Genomic DNA, 7897 nt, shown 5'->3' with positions numbered 1-7897 from the left:
TTTTAACAAAATTATATATATATATATATATATATATATATATATATATATATATATATATATGTCACTTTAGTAGATGTTTTTTTTTATTTTAAAAAATTAAATATAATTTAAATTATTGTTCTCTCAAATCTTCGCTATGTTGCATATTTTTAATCACTTTTACTCATACATATTATAAAAAGAGGGGGAAAGATCCACTTAGAGAATTTTTGAGTTCTGAATAAGTGACATAAAAAGTTAATAAAAAAGGATAAATAAAATCAGTAATTGATATCTTATATATCTATTAAGTGATGCATGATAATCTTATAAAGAGAAAATAAAAGCATTTTACTCTTTTTCTTATTTGAATAATGCTTATAATGGATTAATTTTATTATTTTTCATACAAATAAGATTTATATATAGATGTATTGGTGAAAAGGAAATTTTAAAACAATCAATTTCATAAGGCTAATAAATATAAAAAATTATGAACTTATTTATGTCAATTAATTTCATATAAAAGAATTATTTATTATAAATAAAATTTAACTGTAAAATATTTATTTAATTTTTAATTATAGATGTCGAATTTTACGGATAAGAAAACAAAGTATAGAGCTTTTTTATTATTTAGATTATGCATTTCATAATTTACAAAGATCATAAACCAAATTATTAGACAATTTATTTTGTAACAGTTTATTATAGATACAGTAGGTTGAGGGAAAGAAAAATGAGTCATCATAAATATATCAGTTTTTAACTTAAAAATCATCTTATCAATAGATAAATAAGATCAACACAAGAATATAACATAAATTATCTAAATCTCACAACATTTTACTACAAGAACATAAGAAATAATAAAAGCTAAATACAAACTCAAAGTGTCTTTGACTTTGGATGTCTAAACCATAACTTAGAGTCCATTATATAACCACTATCACTCATTCCATTGCTTATTCGGGATGACATGGGACATTCCGAGATATATTTTCATCAACTCAAAAATCTTCACCACCATGATTAAAGTAAACACATCTTCCTTCTTATCTTCATTACCTACACCAACAATCAAACTCCATCATAAATGTGTATACTCACTCGAAATTAAACTATTCCAAGATTTCTTTTCATTGTTAACCAATGCCCATGCACCACACATAGTATATCAATATTAGTCATTGCCTATGTATAATCACCACACACTCTACATCAATATTAGTCAATTTTCATGCATAAACACCACACATCCTACATTAGTGTTAATTAATGGCCGTATATAATAACCACACACCATACATTTATATTAGCCAAAGTTCGTGCATAATTATCGGTAGCACTTAGCCAACACTGACCCCATGTGACTTGTCGGAAACGCTGCAACCACCAAAGTAGCACTGGACTTCCTAGAGCTCGTCAGAAGCACACTAGTCCTTGCAACTCCACAACCAACCTTCACCAAACACCACGCGAGTCAACATAAGCTCCACTATGATAAGCTTCTTTGATCCACGAACCTAGTAGATTCAGTTAGCACAATGACATCTTTGACAATAGTGATCCTTACCACTTGCAATTAACATTACAACCTCAACAATCAGGGATGATTCTCAACAACAAGAAATTCATCTTTTCTAGTATGGAATATTAGATTGTTGGGAACACATAATCAATTAAGAACATTATTGTCTTTACCCCTAAGAATCACCCTATTAACAGAGAAATAAGATAAAAACGAGGAACACAAGAATATAATGTGAAAACCCCAAAGCTGGAGAAAAACCACAACCGTTGTCTAAAGACAATCAGAGAATAACACAATGTGAAAATTTGTACAACACATAAACTACCCTCCCATGCCCTTTGACCTCAAGTACACCTGCACTTTCTAAAGCAAAAATTAAACCCCAACCTTACAACACTCCATTATGTTAGAATCGCACAACAAAATGTTCGTTTGTGGACAAAATTCAAGAGGGTGGGTGATTTGGTTTGTTAATAAAAAATAACGTTTTAAAATTTTCCCTTTTAATATCAAAGTTTAATTAAAATTCTTTGCTTTATTATAATAATCATAGTAATATAAAGAGAGTATGGGAGAGAAAATTGCACAAGGTATTTATGTTGGTTCAGATAAAAAGACCCTACGTCCAGCTGTTAATCTCTTAAAAGCAAGATTAACTAAATCACTAAAATAAAGCACAAATACAATCACAGATAAGAAATTTTAGGGTTTAGAAAACACTTCCCTTGAAGCCACAAGAGATGTAAGAAACACCTTCCTTAAAATCTACAAGGTATGAACACCTCCTTTGAGTCCCAGAAAGGATTAAGACACCTCCTTGAATCACACAAGAGATGAAGAAACATCTTCCTTGAATTCATAAGGAATGAACACCTCCTTTAAATCATACAAAGGATGGACAACTTCTCCTAACAATAACAACAACACTCAATCACACAAGAACCCACTTAGTGAAATTTATCGCTCTACCCATACTAGGTTTTTCAAAGTCTTCCCACAAAGAGTTCTCGAATACTCAGACTTTAACTTTTGTATTTCGTAAAGAGAACTCTCACCTTCATTTATAGAAGTTACTTTCAAAATTAGGTTAAGAATATGAAAAGTCAAGTCACAACTACCAAAGATAATCGATTATCATAAGTGATAATTGATTATCACAGAGGATTTTCCCGAAAATCCTTTTTTACTAATATAATCAATTATTCTAGTGAATTTTTCAAAAATTAAAACTCCCTCAGTGTTCTATTGTTTAGGTTTCTCCTTTTGACTCTTAACCTACTAATTTAACTATTTTAAATAACATACACAAATTATAAGACTTAAACAACTATAAACTCTTAAGTCTTCAATGGATCTCTTGAATCCAAGCTACATGCATTCTTTAAGTCTTCAACATTTCTCCATGAATCATCATTAAGTCTTCCACATTTCTCCATAAGTCATCATCATCAAAACCTTTTATTGAAACAAGATGTCAATCTTCTTCTTTTGTCAACATACTACAAAAGTATAAGAAAAGACAAATATAAGTTTAAAGTGTGTTTGACTAGGGCAAGAAACACCATGGACTTAGAGTCCATTATATAGTCACCAATACTCACTCCCTACCTTAGGCGATATGAAACTTTCCAAGATGTATTATTTTCATCAACCCAACACATATTGAGTTGCAACCGCAAAGCATACTGAGAATATCCTATTGAACCATAAGCTAAGTTACCACTCTAACGGGAAAAAAATACTTCATCATAAAGGACATCACTGTCATCTTTACCACTGGCGGATCTTGACCAATATTTTTGGGAGAGCCAAAATAATACAATCACTAAGGTAAAGATAATGAATTCATAATTTAGTATAACCATAACTATTAAAGAAATTATACATATCTAAAGGATTGTCATTTGTTCCTTCATATGCTTGAACCCATCAATAATTGAATACAAATTAAAATTTTCAGCTATTTCTTTTTCAATGTAAATAACCATATTGTCGGCAAAAAAAATCATCTTCCATTTTTATATAGCAATCTTGTTTTTATAACCTTCATTACAGAAAATAATTTTTCTATTATAGTTGTAGAAACAACAGAAATGAATCAACTGTAATTCTTTGAACTTTATGAAAAAGCTTCTATAATTGAACAATTGGGTCATTAGTAGCATGGTTCAAAATATATGTGTTCTTTTATTCTTCATCACCTTTTTTTTTAGTTTAAGACTAAATAATAATTTATCATAGTATAATAAAAAATTGAGACATAAATACTAAAAGAAAAATTCATCATAATCAAGTCACATTTAAAAATCGGTTATGAAAAAACACGTAGTACAATATTTTTTTCTTCTATATTTATAAAAAATGAATATACAAAAAGACTCGTGAAATAAAAAAAAATAATGTTAATTATTAAACTAATATTTGATTGTCCAGTGAGACAAAAGAGATGAACTTTTTTTTCCAGGATTGAAAAAGAACATATAAGAAATGAAAGTAGAAATAATTATTCTTTTTCTCTTTAGAAATAAAAAAAAAACAAGTAAAAGTGGGAGATGAGAAAAATATGTGAGAAACTCAAAAGACACATAAAAAATATCTTAATAATTTTTTTATTCTTTATTATATTTGATTTCAGATTTTATTATTAATTAACATTAAATATTATGATTTATAAAAGAAATAAAAAGTATTTAATTCAATTCTTATTGATTCTTCGTATAATACACATAATTTTAAAAAATATAAAATACTATACATAATTTAAAAAAAAATCAAAACTTTTAACTACATAAATTAAAAACAAAAATCAATTTTTTTAGGTGGACATGGCCCCCTCCTGCCCCTGTTATGCTCCACCCCTTATAGTTACTCCCTGAGAATCACCCTAATATAACATGAAAATTCTAAATTTGAAAAAAAAACTATGATTGTTGTCTAATGAAAACTAAAGAATAATATTATGTAAAATCTGTACAATACATATATAACTCTCATTATGTCCTTTTGTAAGGTTGGTCCATAGAGTGTCAAGGCGCATAAAGCAGCCAAGGTCCTTTATTTGCAGCTCACTCTGAAAAATCAGTGCTCTAACTCTCCCTTTTCTCTCCACAAAACCTCTTATAGGGTTTGTCCCTCCATCCCATTCAAGCTAGTTCAACTTCGTTCTCCCTTCACGTAAGTTAGTTCTTGAACCGTGCTCTTATATTTCTAAGTTAGTTTTCGTGGGTTTTATTGGGTTCACAGTAGTAACCCTATTATTCTTCCTTTGCCACTATTCTCAGCTCTCGAGTCCGCTCTTGAAGTTGCTGGGTTCGTTGAGTCTGGTGTCGAAGTCCTTTGCCAACCCCTTTTTCGGTAAGGGAAGCTAGGATTCTCATATTTTCTAAATAATTGCCTATTTTTGACTTGTCTCGAGTTTATATGAAGTGTATGTTGTTGTGGTTGTATGATATGCTCTGTTTGGTATTTTGGGTATGCAAATATGATTGATGCAGGTACGAACAGTGACGAGAACTAATATTCTCGCCCAAGCGAGCACGTCTCGCCTAGGTGAGACTAATAGAGGCTCGCCCAAGTTTTCTTGCTCGAGCTATCGCTTAAGCGACGAGTCTCCATTTTGAGCGAGTTACAGTCTCGCTCGAATGAGAAGGGCTCGCCTAAGCGAGAAATTGTAGGAAGCCACTATTCCCCTCTTCAAGCCCTCGCCTAGGCGAAAGGAGCTCGCCTGAGCAAGAGAACCTTTTCGCCTGAGCGAGACCTTTTTGCCTGAGCGAGGAGTTGGGCGAGAGGTGTGCTTGTGCTTTTTGTTCTTCTATTCTAAAATGAATGCCACTTGTTTGGGTTGGATTATTATGTTAAATCATGTTTTGAGTGATGTTGCATGTATTGATTGATTCATGGATTGGAAATGACAACTTTGGTATGGTTTTGGTATGGAAAATGAAAGAAGGTTGGTTATAAATGTTGGCATGAGTTTGGTATGCATAACAAGTACATACTTGGTTGGTGGAACATGATTTGTATGTGGTTAGGGCGTAATTCCATGATGGTTTCGTGGTGATGCTTCATTGGTTAGGACGTAATTCCATGAATCTCTAGGTGAGATCTCATGGTGGTGCCTTAGTTGGTTAGGATGTAATTCCATGACCCCTGTTAGTGTGAGTTCATGGTGGTGCCTTATTTATATAATTTAGTAAGGATTCAAGGTAAGGATTGCATCCTGACACTCTAATGAGTCAGTTAGTCTCACATAGAGCGTACTGACTCAAGTGGTGAGAGTAGCAGGAGGCCTGAAACACTTTAAGGGATAACCTTGTGTGTGGGGGATGTAACACTAGAACAATTAGCTCAGTAGAGTCGTAAAAGCCACCACAAGTGCAAGCATCCGCTGAATCCGACTAATTATATGTATCCGGATGAGTCGTGTCTTGAGTCTTAGTGTATTGTTTGCAAGTCGTAACATGATTGGTTGACATATGCATCTTGGATTATGAAATTGAATGTAACTGTATGATAAATCATTTTCTGCTCTAGCTTACCCTTTCTGCTTGTTGCATGTTCTGTGTGTGTGGTTTTCTCGTTTTGCGATGATCATCAATTTATTGATGTGAGTAGATGCGAGAGCTACTCGTGGTCAACAGGGAAATGATGATTATGCTGCTTAGCCTCTCTGGGATGGTCTCCGTTCTTCGAGTTTTCCTTTAGGGCCATGGCCCATGTATCATCTTGTTTTTGAGTATTAATCGTTTACTATCGATCCTTGTACTTTGTTTTGTATTGGCATCTTGGTGTGTCTTGGTTTCCTCTGAGTATTTTCGGATAATTATATGGAGTCATGTTAATACTCTGAATCTTCGCTCATTATATTATATTGTGTGATGGTTTCATTTAATTAAGTTTAATTATTAAATGGGACGTTACACCTTTGACCCCATGTATAGTCAAACTCTCAAAAACAAGAATTTAATTCAAATATTACAAGATACAAGAGTGTAAGAAAAGTCAAATACAATCTTAACATGTCTTTATAATTTGGGACGTTTAAAATCATGAACTTAGAATTCATTATATAATGACTATCATTCACTCTATTACTTATCCTAAGTGATACGAGACTTCTAAGATGTATTATTTTAAAAATAACTTTTGTTAATAAATTTCGCTTAACACTCCTTTTAGACTAAAAAAAAGTAACTTTTCATTAAGTGTTCGAAATTTCATACTATTTCCTTTTTTTTTGAGTATTCATTCTTTTTAAAATATTAATTTTAGATATACATAAATCAAAACTAATTTTAGATTTAATCTTCCAATTTTAAAAAATTAACCAATTTTAATCTATACTAATATGTCATCTAATTGCTTAAAAATATTATCTTGTACATATTCTATACTTCTATCTTATATTTAATTATATTTTAAAACAAAAAATAAAAATAAACTATTATGATACTAAAAATAACTATAACATAATTATGCATTATTTTTATGTAACAATTATCATTAATATTTTTTCTTAAAATAAATAGAAACATAAGTATCTCTTCTTCAACGGTTAATAATAATATTAATTGCTTATTTGGGTAAAAATAAGTTTTATGTGATTATAATAATTTTATTTGACACATGTCTTAATATTTTTCTGTAATAACTAAAATTTTGTGTATTAATTTTGTAAGAGTCAAATAAATTTGTAGTCCCTAAATTTAGATATAAAATTGAAATTTGTCTATATCTTAAATTTCGACACATTTTAATTTCAAATGTTAAAGTTAAATAAATGTAATCCTCTAAATATGTTCTTATAATACCAAATTCATTATGCAGAGACTGTTGTTACCTTCTTTCTTCGAGACAACTCTCCTCTTCTCATACTGAATTTGGATATGCATGCAAGGACACTCCTATGTTGTCAAACAAGACAATGTCAATGCAATAAATACACAATATGACAAATCTACTAAATATCTCATTAATAGTGTTATTTATACTAAATACTAGGTTTATGGGTCCTTACCTAATAGATCCTAATATATAAAGATAATTACTAGGATTAATTTTCCTAATAAAGTTGGCAAAATGACTTAGCTTTTAATCTCATTTGTATTGAAAGGTACTAAGATTGATATGATCTCAGCTGTAACTAGGTTGACATAGTGTCAGTTGCAGCGAGACTGACTTGATGTCGCCTATCGTTGGAGGTGATACATCAAGGTGGTTGAAAACATGTACAAATTATCTTTTAGTGCATGTTAAGGTCTAGATGATCTCAAAGTATTTGCTTAAGATGATCTCACAACACTTAGTCGACATGGTCTTAGGATACCACTGCATGGTTATACTGTTATTATGTAAAGGCTGAGATAATCTCGAATGTACATA

The sequence above is a fragment of the Vigna unguiculata genome, chromosome 2, assembly GCF_004118075.2.
Source record: "Vigna unguiculata cultivar IT97K-499-35 chromosome 2, ASM411807v1, whole genome shotgun sequence".
Lineage (NCBI taxonomy): Eukaryota > Viridiplantae > Streptophyta > Magnoliopsida > Fabales > Fabaceae > Vigna > Vigna unguiculata.
Note: the sequence above shows the minus strand (reverse complement) of the source record.